The following is an 18,882-nucleotide window of genomic DNA, read 5'->3' on the forward strand; positions in this document are numbered from 1 at the left end:
ACTTCGACACACATTAAGCCTGGTAGCTGCTCTAACGCCGTGCGGTTCTAGGCGCTACAGTCTGGAACCGAGCGACCGCTCCGGTAGCAGTTTCGAATCCTGCCTCGGGCATGGCTGTGTCTGATGTCCTTAGGTTACTTAGGTTTAATTAGTTCTAAGGGCGACTGATGACCTCAGAAATTGAGAAATTGAGTCGCATAGTGCCCAGAGCCCTTTTTTTTTTTTTTTTTTTTTTTTTTTTTTTCCTCTAACGCCTGAAGGATACGCCACCTCTTCGGCACCCACTGTGTGCTATTTGTCTACACTCAGGCGTTAAACCAGTCAACCGGCTGAATAGGTGACGGATCCATTTGTAACGTGAACAAAGTTGGTTGGGTGGCAGTAACGTGCTCAACAAAGTTGGTTGGGTGGCACCGAGGGTGTTGCCGAAATGGGAGTTTTCAGAGGGACTCTGGCATTTTATTCACTCACATATTAATGTTACACTCCCGCGTGATGGCGCCACAGGAGATCGAAAAACAGGAGGACTGAAAAAACATAAGAACCCTCTGCTGCTTCGGATCACGTTAAAATTCCGTTGAATGGTTTACAACGGACGCTAGTGGTTCCATCTTCTACGCGAGAGCAAAAATTGCGGTCTTGCTGCACTCTAAAGACGTGCGATCACTTTCAGTGGGGATGCAGCCCCATAATGTCCTTCAAAAGGGTTTGGAACGTTCATTTGTCAAAGGCTGTCGAGAACATGTTCCTGTTGCTCACTGTACTGCGAACTGCCGTTTTAGACCGCGAAACGTGTGAGAAACAACACCCCAGGCAAAGGGCTGGTTTCATTGACGTCCTTCATGCCACCCTATGACGCCTTTTCGTGTCTATTCTGAGCAGCGGTGCATTTGAAGTGTTTTCCTAGGCCACCCATAAGGAAATCGCGTCATTTCCACACTGGGTGTCACGGTTCTGATCTGCATAGCAGAGAGGTCTAAAGCGAGGTTGAAATTTTGGGTAAGAGGGGCTGTGACGACCTTTTCGTGTGAGACATTCACAGCAGTGTTAGGCAGAACTGTAGTGAAATTTAACAAACTTCACATCTCTCTTGAGCTACCGAGCTGTGACCCTTGCTGTTTTAAGCATCGCAGAGCCCGAGAGTGACGTCGCAGGTCGTCACGCTTTTACACCACTACAAAAGAAGTTTGAGCCCAAACTTGAACGTGGCAATGGGAGATAATTAACATGTCTCGAAAAAGCGATCCTTTAATCTAGTTGCGCAGTGCATTTGAATACCGTATTCTCAGTGGCGAAAGTTGGGATACCGGCGTAGCATTTGCCTAAACGAGCGTGGGAAACCGCCTAAAAACTACACTCAGTCTGGCCACTTTATCAGTCTGATTCTCGTCCTTCACTCGCAAGCAGGCGCTCTGTGAGTTATGCTATACGAGCAGCTCGCAAAATAAAACTGTTAAGGGGGGTAGGACGCCAAACGGGACGACTTGGAGCAGGAGGGGCACCACAGGACATTTTAATTTCCACTGTCTATACTTTTACAAATAAATTCATAAAAAATTTAACAGCGTAACCAGGAAGTATTCAGGATCCATACTCATAGCAGTGGAAGCTCAAAAACGTATCAAAACACTTTTTTTTACATGTGAAATTTCATCATTTTTTCACTGACTACTGGCTGCATTTGTTGCTACAGCTACACTTTTCTTCCTAAGTAAGAGAGATTCTTCGATGACTTTTGCACACCATCAAACCATAGTTACAGGTGTATGAAACTCTAGACGTTATTTAATTTATGCAAAAATGAATGAACTGTTACATTTTAAACTTCATGTTTAGAAAAAATTGAAGTTTTATAGTTAATTATCTCAATTTTTTCCACAGTTTTTCATAGATTTGGAAAATTCTAGAGTTTCATACACCTGTAACTACTGTTTGTATGCTACGTAAAATTCATCGAAGAATCGCTCTTACTTAGGAAGAAAAGTGTACCTATAGCAACAAATGCAGCCAGTAATAAGTGAAAAAATGATGAAATTTTACATGTAAAAAAAAGGTATTTTGCTATGTTTTTGAACTTCCACTGCGATGAGTGTGAGTCCTCAATCCTTCCTGGTCATGGTGACAAAGTTTTATGAATTTATTTGTAAAAGTATAGACGGTAGAAATTAAAATGTCCTGTGGTGACTCTCGTGCTCCAAGTCGGCCCGTTTGTCGTCCTACCCCCCTTAAAGGAGGCTAAGCAAAGTGTACCAGGAGTAACGGTCAGTATTTAGGGATGTGACAGAAACTCTCATTAGAAGCAAAAAACTGTGAACATGTGCCCTACTTCGAATGGTTTTCGAAATGGAATATATCTAATACATAACGAGCGATAAAAAAATTTCCGTTTGAGGACGATGCTGCAGCGTATATGCAACGTAGTGCTACTTCGATGCGGGTATGTAAGCACCGACCATGCAGGCAAGGGAGTACTGTGGTATTCGTGTCTTTCCGATGTTACCAAACGCTTCCAAACAGGACGACCGTAATGTTACTCTTTTCTTGGCTGCCGAAGGACAAGCACCGGTAGACATCCATCTGAGAATGAAGAATGTTTGTGGGTCAGTAACTACGTCGAAAACCACCGCTGAGGAATGATGCGACAAGGGGTGCTGCTGCTTCATAATAACGCACGTCTCCACATCGCAGAATTTAAGTTATCTCTAGTGGGAGACACATGAGCACTGCCCCCTCCCACTCTCCCTTCCTTCCTCTACAGTTCTGATGTCTCCATGTGATTATCACGCCTTCAGTCCTGTAGAAAAGCCTTGAAGAGCCGACGATTCCTGTCGGACGAGTATGTGCAGCAGGTAGTTATAAACTTGTTCATGCAGCAGGATGCGGTGTTTTACGAAACGGGTATGTTCAACCTGGTGCGTTGGTGGGATCATTTGGCCGATGCTCACGACGATTTCACCTGATTGGCATATCTAATCTGGACTGTACGGCCACCGAACAGGGACTTTCTGATCCACCTTGTACCTTTGGTTTTCTGCTAGTGCCATGTACGTATGTGTCCCACGAACCCACCTATCCCAGGCTACCTCAATGCATTGGAGTTGACGGTGGGTTATTCGAAGATTTATAGTAAGCTGAATAGCAGCTGTACTAGAATCCTTAAAAATGCGAATTTTTCAATTGCTACTTTCTAAAACGAGTATTCTGATGTTTACCCACTGTTCTACATGTTCACATTCTGTACCTGACCCAGTAACCCAGAAAATAGATAAAAATGTATATTAAATGTATCTATCTCGGAAACTATTGGGAATAGAGCATATGTCCATAGGAAGTTTGAGCCCTGCTGCGGCTTGCGTTGGTGCTGTTGGTAGGTTTCCTTCCTCTGTAAGAGGCCACACCCTATCGTTTAGTTGACATGGTTGCTGTTGTTTGTCTTCTTCTCGTGTTGACTGGCGCCATTTGGTTTTGCATGCATTGCCTGTCCGCTAGTGGCAGCAGCGGCGGTTATCAATGCGTAGTATCTGTGGCCCTACGTTTGGGGCGACGTCGTGGTTGTTCCGGGTCGTGTCAGCGTGCAGTTCGGTTGGGGACTCAGGAGAGCCAGGTCCGTGCAGGGCGGGAACGCGCCAGGACCGCTGGCACCGCGCACGGACAGCCGGATCGAAGGCCTGTGGTCACGAGGGCGCACGACCTCATCGTAAACCGGATTCTGCAAGCTCTAAGTTGAGTGCATTTGGATTCAAGTAGAGAAACCTCCACCATTGTGAGATCTCACGATTCTCCAGCGACTTGGGTTCGTCTTGCTGCTCGTAGTGTCGCCGAGGCGAATACCAGCAAGTGGAGCGCTTGGGGAAGGCGGATCTGATTAGCTTTCCTGGACTTCTAATTACTGTTTATTGCTTTGAAGGGAACACATTGTGCTCATGTGGGAGCGATCTAGATGCCTGTAAAACAATAAACTGGCAGCCTAGATCGCAGGAATGGAATAAAAAGAATTCCTGCGATCTTGGCTACCAGTTTATTGTTTTACTATTTATTGCGTTCAGTTTGTTACTATTTGTTAAGTTCAACCAGCGCTAGTTTTCCTGCCTCGTTGCCGCTAACGCCTCTGTTACCTGCCATGGAGGTTAGTATATGTGGAAATACGGAAGCGTCCGATCTAACCCGTCGGCTTTGACCCATGACGTCACAAATATAGCGGAAACGACAATTCCAATATGGCGGATATAGAAACGTTGCATACGTATCACAAAGACGAAAACACATAGAAAAACAACACACACAAAGGCTTCACAAGAACAATCTGCTAACATTGATAGCAAACAAAGATAATAATAAACAAGTGGTACTCAAGGCCAGGCAGGGGGGGGGGGCTGCGCCCCCCCCCCCCTGACGCCCCCCCCCGCCAAAAAAAACTCCCAACCTAACCTCGTATTCAGGGCTACGCTACAGATCAATGTGTAGGTCAATCAAAAGATAAAAAAAAGAAACAAATAAAAAAAAGGAAAAAAACAATATTGATTCATTAGACATAACGAGTAGCGACAAAACATATAGACCATAAAGATTGAACAATCTAATGGCAAACTGATAAAAGCCTCATAGACGACGTTAAAACAAAAAGTACAGTAAAAAGGTAAACTATATATTACAGGCCCTAAAACTCCTACTAAGGTAACGTCAACGAGGCAACATCTACAAACACGCCACACTCACAAACCAAACTCCGCGCCGTAATGACGTCACACACCACAACACCCTTACGTCATGAGTCAAAGCCGACGCGTGAGATCGGATGTTTCTGTTGACCCGTATATGTAACGGCAGTGTACGTTTCCTCGCCTTGCCGTTGCTGTCCAGTGAGGCGTGTAGTTTTGACAGCTTTCTAGATTGTAGGTTGGTTGGTGATTCTGCTACTCCGGTGGTAGTGATTCCTTTCTCCTTCCAGACGCTCTAAGCACAGTATTCTGTGGACGGACTCAAGACCACCGGTTCCGGCCTTGGCGTATTTTTACATCTTGCATTTGGTTTATTGGACGTCAGGCAGCCTCAGCAAGATTTTCATTAGTCATTTGTTATGCACTAAAAGCACTATTAATTACACCGTTGTTTATTCTTTCATTAATAACGTGTGTTATATTTATTTACTGCTGAGTCAGGAATTACTGTTTAGAATAAATGTGTGTGATTGCAAAAGGAAACCAATAGTAACTGATTACAGCCCCATCCATATTCATAACCAAATCCTGCCTTCCTTGACTATCAGGTTCCCAACGCTCGTTCCTGTCATGTACCTGAATATTCATTCCTCCTGGGACACCCTGTGTGGAATCACTGTGGAGTCAATAAAAATTATAAAAAAACGTTTCGTGTCACTGTCAACATTGGAACGTCGTTATCGTCCCTTTGTCTGAATGCAAACAAACTCTGGTTACAAGTTTCGTACAGGTTAAGATTTCACTGCACAACAAAAACTTTTGGCCGGCTGCAGTTACACAAAGAACGAGCCCTGTAAAATACTGCAAGTCTGTGAATAAAGCCGTAGTCTATCATACTCCTAAGTGAAATTCAGCCAGAGACAACCCCCAAACTTAGTCCAAGCTCACAGCATAAGTCTTCAATAAAAGACAGCCGGAGCATATGTTGAATATGTGAAAAGTGACTTGTTGTTGCCATTTGGGCATCTTTAACTTGGCGTGACGTGATGGACAAAGACATTTCCGGCCCGTTGCTGCTGTAGTGGCAACTTCTGCCACCGAATGTAATAGGATGACCGAATGTAATGGAAAGAGGAAGAAGGCATCGTATTAAGACTCCTCCGAGCTTCCCAAGGGATTTATTGTTTCCACTCAGTGTGAGCCGCAGGCAGCCAGCTACGTGCTTCTCGCCGGCATGGCTAAGATCGCGGCGACAACAAGCGCCCACGATCTGGAGTGCGAATCTGCAGCCCTCGTCCCGGGATGCCTCTGGCGTGTGTTGGAAGCCAGGGCAACTGCCCAAGGTATCGAGCCATGGAGTGGCCCGCCGCTGGCTAGCTACAGACCCTGTGTCAGCCTCAGAGGGTCGAACCAGCGACCTGCCGTGGACTGGAACGCTGGCGCCCCATCTGCTGCTGCGTGTAGTTGGTGGTGTGACACGCCCCGCCATCCAGGAGAGCTTCCACACTTGAATGAATCTCGTTAGAAGCCCACACCTATTTATATGCAGTTGTGCGCCTCTGTTTTGCCATATACGCCACTTCGCATCACGTACGCATTACATGCTAGGTTGGCCAGTGGACCCATTCTGCCTGTGATTTATGACATGCAAACCTGCTACATATACTCTTTCAGCAATTTGGCGGCCCTGTGGCCTCTATTCTAATTCGCAACTGTTGGTATGCGTAACTCACTGCAATCCGGCCTGCACCTGGCTGTAACTTGTGCTCAGAGTATTGCACAAAACTAACGTTCCCTGTCCTAAACGGTGGTGCCGCTACACTGTGTACTCGCTGCCTGCTGCACATATGTACTGCCACCGGTTGTGGGAGCGAGTGAACAGTCACCCTGTCTGCGTGCCAGGATGCAGTAAAATGCATTTCTACAACTTAGTGATCTGTCTGTCTCTGTGTTTGTTGCTGCCATGAGGAGTGCAGTCGGTATGCCCCCCTTCCTGCCAAATTTAAGCTCGCTTCCGTTTATGAATGCGTTGAGTCTGTTCTTTTGGACATATTTGAAAGAACAGATACCACACAGAATCAGCAGCTGCGGTAAATGTTATGTAAATCGAGGTGTAGGAAGGAGAAAGGAAAGGAAAGGGAAGTATTATTTATGTCAGTTGCATTGGGACTTTATGCCAATCGATTCCGTTTATTTTCTGAACAAAATCGCACAATCGAGCAACTGAATTACAGACAGATATCTTGTGGAGTGTGGCACCCTCGTTCAACCCAGTGACACATCGTATGGTCGATTCTACAAAGCGCCGAAAGCATTCAGGAGGCATTCTCATTCGTGACCTCTCAATCGTATCCCACTACTCAAGGAGGTTGGTCGCCGTTGGTCTCTTGCGTCCTGGACTAGCTCTATTACAATACAGGAGAGCCACGAAGGCACCCTCGTATCTGTTGAGTGTTTCTCAACGCATTCAAGCACAGTTCAGGAGCGAGGTACGGGTCGCCAGCAGGGTTCTGTCAATTGTTCCTTCGTTCGCCTCTGGGAGTGATAAGTTACAGTGAAAAATGCGAAGTTTCACCGTCGTTCGGAATTCAGGATAAACCATAGGTCTCCCTAAAAAAAGGCGTGGTAAGTCGACTTTTAAGTCGAAAGAAAGCACCTTGCCCAGCAAACTACTAAGCTGTTGAAATCAGCCAGCCGCGGTGGCCGAGCGGTTCTAGGCGCTTCACTCCGGAACCGCGTGACTGCTGCGTTCGCAGGTTCGAATCCTGCCTCGGGCATGGACGTGTGTGATGTCCTTAGGTTAGTTGGTTTAAGTAGTTCTAAGTTCTTGGGGACTGATGACCTCAGATGTTAAGTCCCATAGTGCTCAGAGCCATTTCAACCATTTTTGAAATCAATGTACTGGTTGGGGTAAGCTTTCTTTTACACAAATTTGAAAATAGCTAACGTAACGGAACACCTGTCAAATACCCATTTGTCTCCAGTGAAATGCTACTTCACGAAATACCTTCACCACCTACCTGAACAGTGCCTTGTGCAGAGCTGGGTGTGTAACGTCTTGTAAATCTCGATGAATTCGTACCCTGTGATCCACACCTAGTGTGTACCGTGACTAATCAGTAAGATGTTCGTTTCCTCGTGCTCTCCCCTGTGCCCTGTGTCAAACACTGATCAGAGGTGCCTGTGATTTCTACATGCCATAGTGCCATCACCAGTTGATACGTGCCACTGAACTGGAGAATGCTCAGCCGCACTGTGACCCGTCCGTCCACTGGTGCAATGCAAGGCAGTTGACGCTAACGTTAATCATTGTCGCACAGTAACATATTCCAGCCTCGCCTTGTGTCCGATGTATCCATACTCTTTCTCAAGAGGCCTCCAAAAAAGAAAAGCACTTCGGATAATTAATAAGCAATACATATTATTGCTGATGCTGTAGCCATTCGTGATGACCAACACACTGGGGAAATTACTACAGGTTAACAATTTTATTTCGTTTCCTAAACTAAATGGAGATTAACGCCGTTGTGTTCTCCTGAAACTTGAGATAGAGCCATCCTCAGAAAGGACGCCACATGGAAAGCCCAGTGTGCAGAGAGGATTTACACATTCGTGGTCAGACTCCAGAGAAGGCGTAAACAACACGGAGTATGTTATGCTTACGCATTACGACACCAAAACATTTCCCTAGAGGACATTCTTACTCCGAACGTGGATATAAGTAGATGCTCTGCTCCACGCAATCAGGTAGTTCGTCAGTATATACACTGCGCCTCGAGACAGCATCAGGATTCAGCTGCAGTCGCCGCTCAGAAATGTCCTACTGAACATTTTACTAGTTATATAAGTCATCGTTCCCTGGACTGAGGACAACAATGATGTTCCGGCTAGATCAGTCTGAGTGAACATTGAACATTTCCACGCCTTATCTTCGTACTCAGGTTAGTAAATTATTGTAAATTGTCGCTAATCTGTGTTGCCTTCATTTTTGTTGTCGTTATCCTAAACATATGTGGCCCTCTAGGTAAGCAAGTCAGATCAATATCGTCAACTGCTACAGGTGAGTTCTCTTCCTACACAATTATATCTGACGCCAAGAGTATACTTATCAAAAATTCACAAAGAAAGAAAACCTGAGTAGACATATTCAAGACATAATGAAGAATAATATTTCGGAATCTGGTGTTGGATGCGGTCCTTTTTGAGAGGATTTAATTACCTCAAGATGGCGGCAACCGTCAAATTTATGTAAAAATTCAAACCGTTATTCGTCTTCCTTTGTGACGTGCAGAGACTTAAAGGTGACCGTTTTCGATATCTGGAACCAAGGCAGAATGTGAAACCTCTATGGACAGAAAATGTTGCCTGTTCTCCAACTGTGAGCAAGTAGTTCTCGCCAGAGCTTCTCCCAGCAGTTGTTTTTGGGCCAATTTGTTGAAGTAAGAAACTCACTACACAGTGGACGCTCTGAGCCTATAAAAGCCCAGAGCCCAGCTGCCTCAGCCTCATGTTTCGCCAGTTTCTCCTCGGGCCAACAACTGCAGCAAGACGACTTGAGCACTAACACACCTGCAGTCTTACGTCAGATTTCAGATTGCCTCTTCATTACCTTGAGCCGAGGATAGTAACGTCCATGCATTCAGGCATCACGGTTTTCACGGCATGCGGGACTACTATGCTTTGTGGTCGTGAGGTAACATCTTCCGCCATGTTGTAAGGAGTCATATCAACGATTCCCATTGTCACCTCAGTCACTGTTTCATAGGTCCCGCTCTCTCCAGTACATTGACAGTGCAGGTGTCCTAAGTCATACACAGTAATTCGTAATTATTGATTACAATTTTCAACTTTTATAGTCCTGTCTTCCTCAGTTGCGTGTAATATTACGGTATATTAATAATTTTTACTTATGGACCGTCAGACAGCAACTGAATAAAACACAACGAACAAAAACTTACAAACACACTCAAAAAACACACACACAATGACAACACCACACAGAAAAGAACCAGATGGTACACCATGACCTACACACATAAACTAACACATAGAGTTGCAAACATCCTAAAGAGACAGGGCTTCAAAATAGCATATAAGCCTGGGCAAACCCTTCAATCACACCTAAGCCAGCCAGCTACCAAGAGAGACAAATTCCAACAATCAGGAATATATAAACTTGAATGTCAACGTTGTGATGCAGTATACATAGGCATGACATGCAGGAATTTTCAAACAAGATACAAAGAACATATCAGATGTTGGAAGTATGAAACAAACCATTCCACATTTGCAGAGCATTTAAAACACTACAACCATCATCCTACAAATATGGAACAAGAAATGAAAATAATGAGAATAAGCAACCATGACAAACATATTATACAAATGCAAGAAAACTTCCACATCCAGAAAGACATAGCAGAAAACAAACATGTGATAAATGAACAAACACACATCAGCACAGGCTCCCTACTACACTTAGTAAAGGAAATGATAACATAAAACAAAAAATAATAAAAAAAAGAAAAAAAAAGAAAAAGAAAAAAGAAAACTCTTCCCCACATCATCTGGAGACACACACACACAGCACAAAAAAATATATATCACACCAAAACACACACACACACACACACACACACACACACAAACGCACACACAAATGCATACACGAACAGACAACAGATACTTCAATAGTTACACTCATAAGTTTGGCAATAACATTCGATCTTTGGCAAAAACATTTGACAGTCGGCAACAGAAACCAAAACATTGCTTTAAAACAAGCGTTCAGTGCATAGTGTTGTGGAATGCGGAAAAAAACCGCAAATTGGTGTTCATAAGAAGAAGAACAACACCAGAAATACAACAGGAGCGTAATATGTAGGAAATTGTCCACGCAACCTGTAAGTACAGTTCAAAACATTACTACTTAATAGGAAATACCAACCACCAGAACTGTTTATAACCTATAGGCACAATGACAAAAATGTAAATAAAATAGCTAACATATGTACATATTCCAGGCCACTGATGATGCCTTGCATAAAATAAAGGCGAAACGCGTATGGCACTAAAATTGTGTTTTATTCAGTTGCTGTCAGACGGTCCATAAGTAAAAATTATTAATATACCGTAATTGATTACAATTGTTACCGTGAAATGTACACTACAAAAGAAACTAAAAGTGTTGACACAATTTTGAAATATACAAAGGTCTTGAGCGGACAGTTCTTTATTAAGAGTTACAAGTTTCAAGATTTCATCATCACGCTGAAGCTATGAAATGAAGTGCACAAGAAATTGATGACAGAAAATTTACATAAGTGTGCATCTAAGAACTCCAGTACACGAAAATTTCAACTGGTACCGTAGTTACATAAAAATCAAATCTTAGAACAAAACTCACAAAAGTGAGCACATAGACTGACTACAACACAAATCTCATCTCATGTAGGCATATCTGACAGTGCCGTCGTCTATTCGAATAAAACCAGTACCAAATTGAGTGTGGCGATTGAACTGTCAAAGAGGTATACGAGGGCCAGTAGATGGAGCTGGCATTGACCATAGAAAGCAAGTCAGAGATTAACTTTACAAACTTCTATACACTGCGATTAAGTACATGTCAGCACCCAGTGAACAAATTTGACAAAAACATTTATGCTACTTTTATGGAAGAGAAACTCATGCTAACAGCATGAGAAGCGCTTCTTTAGGTAACATCGTAAAGAACGTTAATAGGTAGTCTTCAGTCAATAATCAAAACAGGAGACCATTGCAACCAATAAATGGTATGGTACAATACAAACACATGGTTCAAATGGCTCTAAGCACTATGGGACTTAACATCTGAGGTCATCAGTCCCCTAGACTTAGAACTAATCATACCTAACTAACCTAAGGACATAACACACATCCATGCCCGAGGCAGGATTGGAACCTGCGACCGTAGCAGCAGCGCGGTTCCGGACTGAAGCGCCTAGAACCGCTCGGCCACAACGGCCTCCACAATATAAGCATAAAACCGACGTCAGTAACAAGTAAAACGTAAGTGTGAAGGAATCAGTTCTCAATCATCACAAAATAAAATGTACGTAAGTATAACTAAATGTAGTCAAATTACAATAGATGAACATGTAATAAATGAGATAACAATTATTTATCTGAGCCCAGATCGGTGGCAACAACTTGAAGTGAAAGAAATATTATACGATAAAAGGGAGCATATTCTATACTCTTTAACTTAATGTTAGATCGCGTAACGGTCCAACTGCTATCAGTTTACAATCATCACAAAAAGAATGTTGCATGAGTAGGACCAACTGTAATCATTACACTAGTCGAACAAACAATGGATGACATACAACATAACCATTTAGGTAAGCCTAGACGAGTGTCAACTGTTTGATATAAAATATCGTAGTTTCTCTTTGTTTTATGTTAAAAATGTAAATTTATAGTATCAGAAATGTATAACAATTCATCTTGAAGTAGATGCGTGAAGACTTCCAAAAACATCCTAGCATATTTTGGTTAAGGATGTAAAGTTAGCATCACTGGTTGACAAAAAAACTGAAGCACAGGCAATCATAATGCTGAAATAACGGTCATACTGTTTCGGAAGTTATTGGATTCCTTTCGAGCTTATACGGAATGGATTGCGAACGTGTATAACTGAATGGAATTGTAGAGCTACTAGCGAAACACAAACTTTCATCTTTCGTAAAGTTAACCTGGATCTAATATGCGTGTAATGTAATTATATTTGATTCGAGAAGTTAAATTTACTGTTCTCATAGTGTGGCATGCATGATGAGGAAGCAAGCGCGTGTTGCGCTAAAATTGTAAAGTAAGTCTAATGAATTGCATGAAGTACTAATGTGAGTCTTCAATTTCTCCAGGCGTATTTCATAACGAAATAAATCTCGGCTGAGCAGCCTGGTGTGAGTGTACAAAGGACACAATATTTCGGCAATCATCGGCCATCATCAGGTGTGCTGATGATGGGTGTACATCAGCCGAAATATTGTGTCCGTTGTACACCCACACCAGGCTGTTCATCCGAGATTTATTTCGTCATGAAGTACTAATGTTGCCGAAATGCAAAGTACCGACGCACAACGCATCGTCTGTAATTAAAGGAGCTACACAGCTATCATGAAAGTATTTTTACATCAAGTAATATAAAGTATAAGTGTTATTACAGCCGGCCGATGTGGTCGAGCGGTTCTAGGCGCTACAGTCCGGAACCGCGCTGCTACTACGGTCGCAGGTTCGAATCTTGCTTCGGGCATGGATGTGCGTTATATCCTTAGGTTAGTTAGGTTTAAGTAGTTCTAAGTCTAGGGGACTGATGACCTCAGATGTTATGTTCTACAGTGCTTAGAACCGTCTGAACCATTTTTTGTTATTACAAAATATTACCGGAACGCTTTGTTTCTGAGATATAGGAACGTTGTCAGTAGTGCGTGCACTACTACATCACACCGCTGCAGCAGGCTGGCATAGGCTGTATCCATTCAGTCAGTTAGTTGCTATGGTTGACAGGGCACGATGGAGCGTGATAATGATGAACTGACCAATATGGTCTTCACTTCCAGCCAGGAACACCAGAGTTCTGGTGCTACTCTTCGTATGTTGCTGTGCGTTTTCCTCGCAGACGTCATTCCACTCCAAATCATCTGTATAAACAACTAGTTGTTTGAGAGAGACCGGACATTACGCACGTGTGATGGTCAGTGTGGTAGGCCATGATGACGCAGGAGGGTTGCAGTGGAGGGGACAATTCTACAGTCTGCGAAACGCTTCCCGAATACTGGTATTTGGAGATTAGCTACATGCACAGCAGTCTGTGTAGAGAACAGTGAATGAAAAATTACTGTCTCCCTTCCATGTGCAACCTCTGCAGGAGCTGAATCCAACTCTTTATTTTCAACTCCATAGAATGTTCTGTGATTGGCTGCCGAAGAAACTGCCAGTGGAAGAAGGAACATTTTCCAGGAACAGCATTTTCAGTCAACATAGTTACCATGTTTGTGTTTGCGAAAACCCAGATGCCATCTTGCAGGTTCATTAGTATCATCAGTTCTCCATCAACATTTGCTCAGGAATCGTTGGTAATTGTCTACTTGGACCTTTTGAACTGTTCCTTTCAGTTTCTCCAAACCGTCTTCCTGATCTACTGGATGATGTTCTGCTGATGACATTGCTATATCTCACAAACAAGGCATTTCCAGAAATAAGTTGTAATCATTCTTTGGTTTATGTTTTAGTTTAAACTAGCTTTTCCCCCTGTATGCACTCGAAACATACACTGAACGTACCCTCTCTGTATCCACTTTCCTTCCTCCCACTATCTATCTTCTCCTCCACTCCCACTTTGTCTCATTCCTGTACCCCCTCTGTCTGACCACAACTTCCTCCCCCTTCCCTCTGAATGTATCCTGCTTCCCTTCTCTCCTTCCATCTCCACCTCTTCCTTTTCCACCTGGCCACTACACCTCTATACTTTCCATCTGCCTCATGCATCTCCTCCTCCTCCCCCGTCTCTGTCCAGCTCCTCCTTTATCAATCTCAATTTGTCCCCATCCATGCTAACTGGAACGTGTAGCCCTTACAATACAGCTCACTGAAGTGGGCCAATAATATTCCCACGACACTCCTCTCATGCAGGGCAAGGATCACATGAGGGGCTCGAAAATTATTTGTTTTCCCTTGATGTACAGGCCACCATGCAAAGCTGGTCGATAAAACAGACCAGCACTACTCCAATAAAACATACCTTTCATGCAGAGCAGCCTACATATCATGGCCTGGAAAAACATTTCTCGTCCCTGATATGTAGGTTGCCCTGCAGATCAGGTTTAATTGGCAGGCTGATGCTGTTTCCATATAACATGTCTGCCATGGAGGGCAGCCTATACGCCATTGGCTGGAAGAAAACATTTTTATCAGTATTTCTGTCCCTCTAGGAGCCACAAGGTTATAAACCCCACAGTCCTGATGCTTCTGATGCCCGCTGTTTCTGTGCTATACTTAGATGAAATCTGTCCAGGGGTCTGGAAGGAGATCCCAGACATGGACAATACACTCTGCTTTGATTGTACAGGGTGCCCAAGAAACACTGACAAACGTTAGGAACAGCTTCCTTACACTAAAACTAGAAAAACTGTCAAGTAAAGTAGAGTTCTAAAATGCATACCTTAAGAGCTACAGGCACTTGTTCATCTTTAATACAATGAAACAGATCTTGTCCACTGCAAGGACTTTGCTTTCCATATTTTGGCGGAGGTAGTTTGGACTAAACCAAGAAAAATTGTCCAGTAGACATGACCATAAACGGTATGTATTAAGAGCTATGAGCACTTGTTCAATTTCGCTATTGTGACATATATCTCTTCTACTTAACAAGTGCTTGTAGCTCTTAAGGTATGCATTTTAGAACCCATGTTTATTGGACTTTTTTCTGTCCCAAAAACTTGTTGGTGTTTTTTTGCGACATCCTGTGTAACAGATTTCACTGGTATCCTTTCTACTCTACGTGTTGATTCCTAGAGTCAGTCAGAATTATGGTAGACTATATGTCACTGTTAAATTTTAATGGGTTTCATTAGCATGGAATTCATTAGCACCTGTCGATTTCTCTCAACTCGTAATTAAATGGTATCGCCTGTAACAATGATTCGACTGCTGTCCACAGTCAAGAGTGAGTAAGATTTTAATTATATTCCGGTGGTTTCTACATTTTCTCGCCGAGAGACAGAGCCACTTGTGGCAACCCAGAATCCTAGTATTTGGAAACACTGCTCAAAGGGAGAGAGAAAGAGAGGGGGGGGGGGAGGGGGTACTATAGGATTTTGTCCACTATAAGCTACAGTGGTTGCCCCTGGATCAAGGTACTCACGATACACCCTTGTTTCAGTGGTATGTGAAATGGAGGGCCCCACTGCATTGGTTACCCACCAGACGGCCGCAATGAAATTCAGTGATACTGTGCACTTTGCCCGTTCTGCAGTCGACTGTCATACAGAGCGCAAACTCTGATGACACTCTGAATTGTTCCTTTCCCTGTGGTGACAGCAGCGCTCTCTCTCTCGAATATGGCAGTTAACAGCAGATTGTTGTGACTGTACAAACGTCTTACAAAATAGCTGTAGTGGTTTTTGTTGATCGCAAAAAATGGTGCTAGAAAGATATCTAAAAAGTATTAAATACGAAACGCTTTCCATATATTGTACAAAATTTTATTTGTTTCTAGCCCATTGACAGGTAGTAACTGAATGTACCCAACATAGATAAAATTATATTTGATGTACATAGGTATTACTTATAGAGATACTGGCACACAAGGTACATGAAGTTATGAGACGCAGAGTGTTTGCGAAAGCAAAGTACTACTTCGTCAGCTTTTTTTTCTTCCTCAGAGCTTATTCTGCAATGTAGAGAGACTATCCTTTTAGTTGTGGGTCTCCAGAGGTGTGGTCAGTGTGTATCTCGAAGTCAGTATGGAGGATATCTAACCAACTGCTGAGTCATTCGTTTTTCCCAGACGACAGTTCCTCTTTTTGTCCTTAAGCTGAATGCTAATGTTATTTATTCATTTATTTACTGCTCTCATGTACAACTTCTAACATGTACTAGGGATATTATACACTCCTGCTGAGGAAAGTTACAGGTATAGGTCCTTTAAATGGTTCAAATATTCATACACCTTTTTTGTTGATTAAAACGCTTTGTAAAAATCGCATCAGCGAGTACTCAAAAGACACGGTACTGACACAATGTTTAAACCAACAAGGAAGGTTCGCGAGTATTTGAACCCTGCAAAGATCCTACCCTGCCGTTTGTCACAGTAGGAGTACACAAAATCACCTTGATATGCGGTCAAGTGTGGATGGGAACTACAAAAAAAAGCGTTAACACGAGAGCAATTGTCTTCTGAGAAACACGAGCAGTTATCAGTAGCAGATCATGCATTGAGACCAGGGAACATGGTAATTGGTTACTCCGGTATCGTGGTTTTATCAGAACAAATCGTTACTATACAAGGCTCCACAGGGAGGCTATAAAAATTCAAAAGCACAAAAACAAGGCCATAGAAATTTAAAAGCACAGAAATAATTTTGACAGAAAGACGAAAAATCGAAACTAGGCAAGTTGGTGGCCTTAAGTCTAAACAAAGGAAACACAAGCTTCTTAACAAGTCGACGCGACTCTGCGATGTTCGGTGGCAGTTCGATGATGTCACGAACTGACCGTGGCGTGGATACATATAACCACATCGACTAGATGAGCTTGCTTGAGTTTGAATTTTCTGTCTCAAGCATTAGGAGAAGTTACTCAGAGAAGTATGGCTTGGATCACGGCCTAACACCCATAAAACAAAAGTCACCGAGGACTCAAAGAAAAACTTCACCTTCAGGGTGGTCCATGTGGTTTTGGGCTGCCACCTTTCAGCCGTGCGACCACGTGGTGCCTTGTTTGCCCGAGCGGCGCGCCTCCACTCTGACAGATTGGTCAGCAATTAGGCGTGTCCCGTGGAAGGCCCCTAATCGATTGGTTGCGGACTACAGCGGCAGCCAAACAAGGAGGCGCTCTGCACGATGGGACCAGCCTCTCACAAAGGCTGAATAGCCGGTCGCTGAAATTTGAGCTCGATTAACGACCAGCATACTTCAATGAACTTTCCTATGGCTATTATTTCATTATCAAGGCAGCGGCTTTAACCCGGCACGGCGGGAAATCGAGCTTGCATAACAGATACATGAAGATGATAAAGTCATCGGACAGCGATGTGCACATATGCAGATGGCGGTAGGATCGTGCACACAAGGGCAATGCGTTACTGGACCTGTCATTTTTACTCAGGTAATTCATGTGAGAAGGTTTCCGAAGTGACTGTGGCCGCACAACACTGAACGCGGAATGGTAGTTGGAGCTAGACGCATGGGACATTCCATTTGGGAAATCGTTAGGGAATTCAATATTACGAGATCCACAAACTCAATATTGTGCCCAGAATACCAAATATCAGGCATTACCTCTAATCACAGACAACGCAGTTGCCGATGGTCTTCACTTAACGACCAAGAACAGTCTCGTTTGCATAGAGTTGTCAGTGATAATAGACAAGAAGCGTACTAACAGACAAGCAGCACTGAGTGAAATAGCAGCAGAAATGAGCAAAACGATAGTGATGCGAAATGTGGCTTTAATGGGATATGGAAGCAGACGAACGACGCGAGTGCCTTTGCTGACAACACGACATTGCGTGCAGCTCCTGCCCTGGGCCTGTGATCATACCGACTGGAAAACCGTGGCCGAGTCCCGATTTAAGTTGGCGAGAGCTAATGGTAGGGTTCGAGTGTGGCGTACACCCCACGAAGCCATGGACCAGAAGTTGTCAACAAGGCACTGTGCAAGTTGGTCGTGGCTCCATAATCTTCTGGGCTATGTTTACAAGGAAACGACTAGTTCCAATGGTTATGTTCGGCTACTTGGAGACTTTTTGCAGCCATTCATGGACTTCATGTTTCCAAACAATGGCGGAATTTTTATGTATGACGATGTGCCATCTCATCGGGCCACAATTGCTCGCAGCTCGTTTGAAGAACGTTCTGCACATTTCGAGCAAATGATCTGGACAATCACATCACCAGATACGAATACCATAGAACATTTACGGAATATAATCTGGAGGTCAATTCGTTGCACAAAATGTTCCACCAGCAACACTCTCTCAGCTATGGACGGCTGTAGAGACAGCATATCTCGGTATTTGTTAGGGTAGATCCAACGACTTGTTGAGTTCATGTTACTTCGAGTTGCTGCACTACATCGGTCCGATACGATATTAGGAGGTATTCCATGACTTTTGTCACCTTAGTGTACACGTGCACTCTAATAGCGCTACAGTGGAAGTTTCCTCCATATGTCAACAGGGTGGATTTTTCTTCTCTTCGCGTAAAAGCATTATTAAAACCAGTGCTAGATATGGGGAAGCATTCGCGCCCAAAAGAGCGACATTGTGTGTCTCAGCTTCTTCCCACTTCAACAACTCCGATGAAAGCAGTTACAGCACCGCCGCCAATGTCTCGTTTTAGAGACCAAGAAGAAACTATTTCTCAAAATTGCTTGTTTAGTAATGACTGTCAGAAGTCATGAACTGATACACTGTACTAGTATTCAGAAGGGCTTCTACTTTCGCAAGGGATAAAACAATAAC

The sequence above is a fragment of the Schistocerca nitens genome, chromosome 9 (assembly GCF_023898315.1).
Source record: "Schistocerca nitens isolate TAMUIC-IGC-003100 chromosome 9, iqSchNite1.1, whole genome shotgun sequence".
In the NCBI taxonomy this organism is placed as follows: domain Eukaryota; kingdom Metazoa; phylum Arthropoda; class Insecta; order Orthoptera; family Acrididae; genus Schistocerca; species Schistocerca nitens.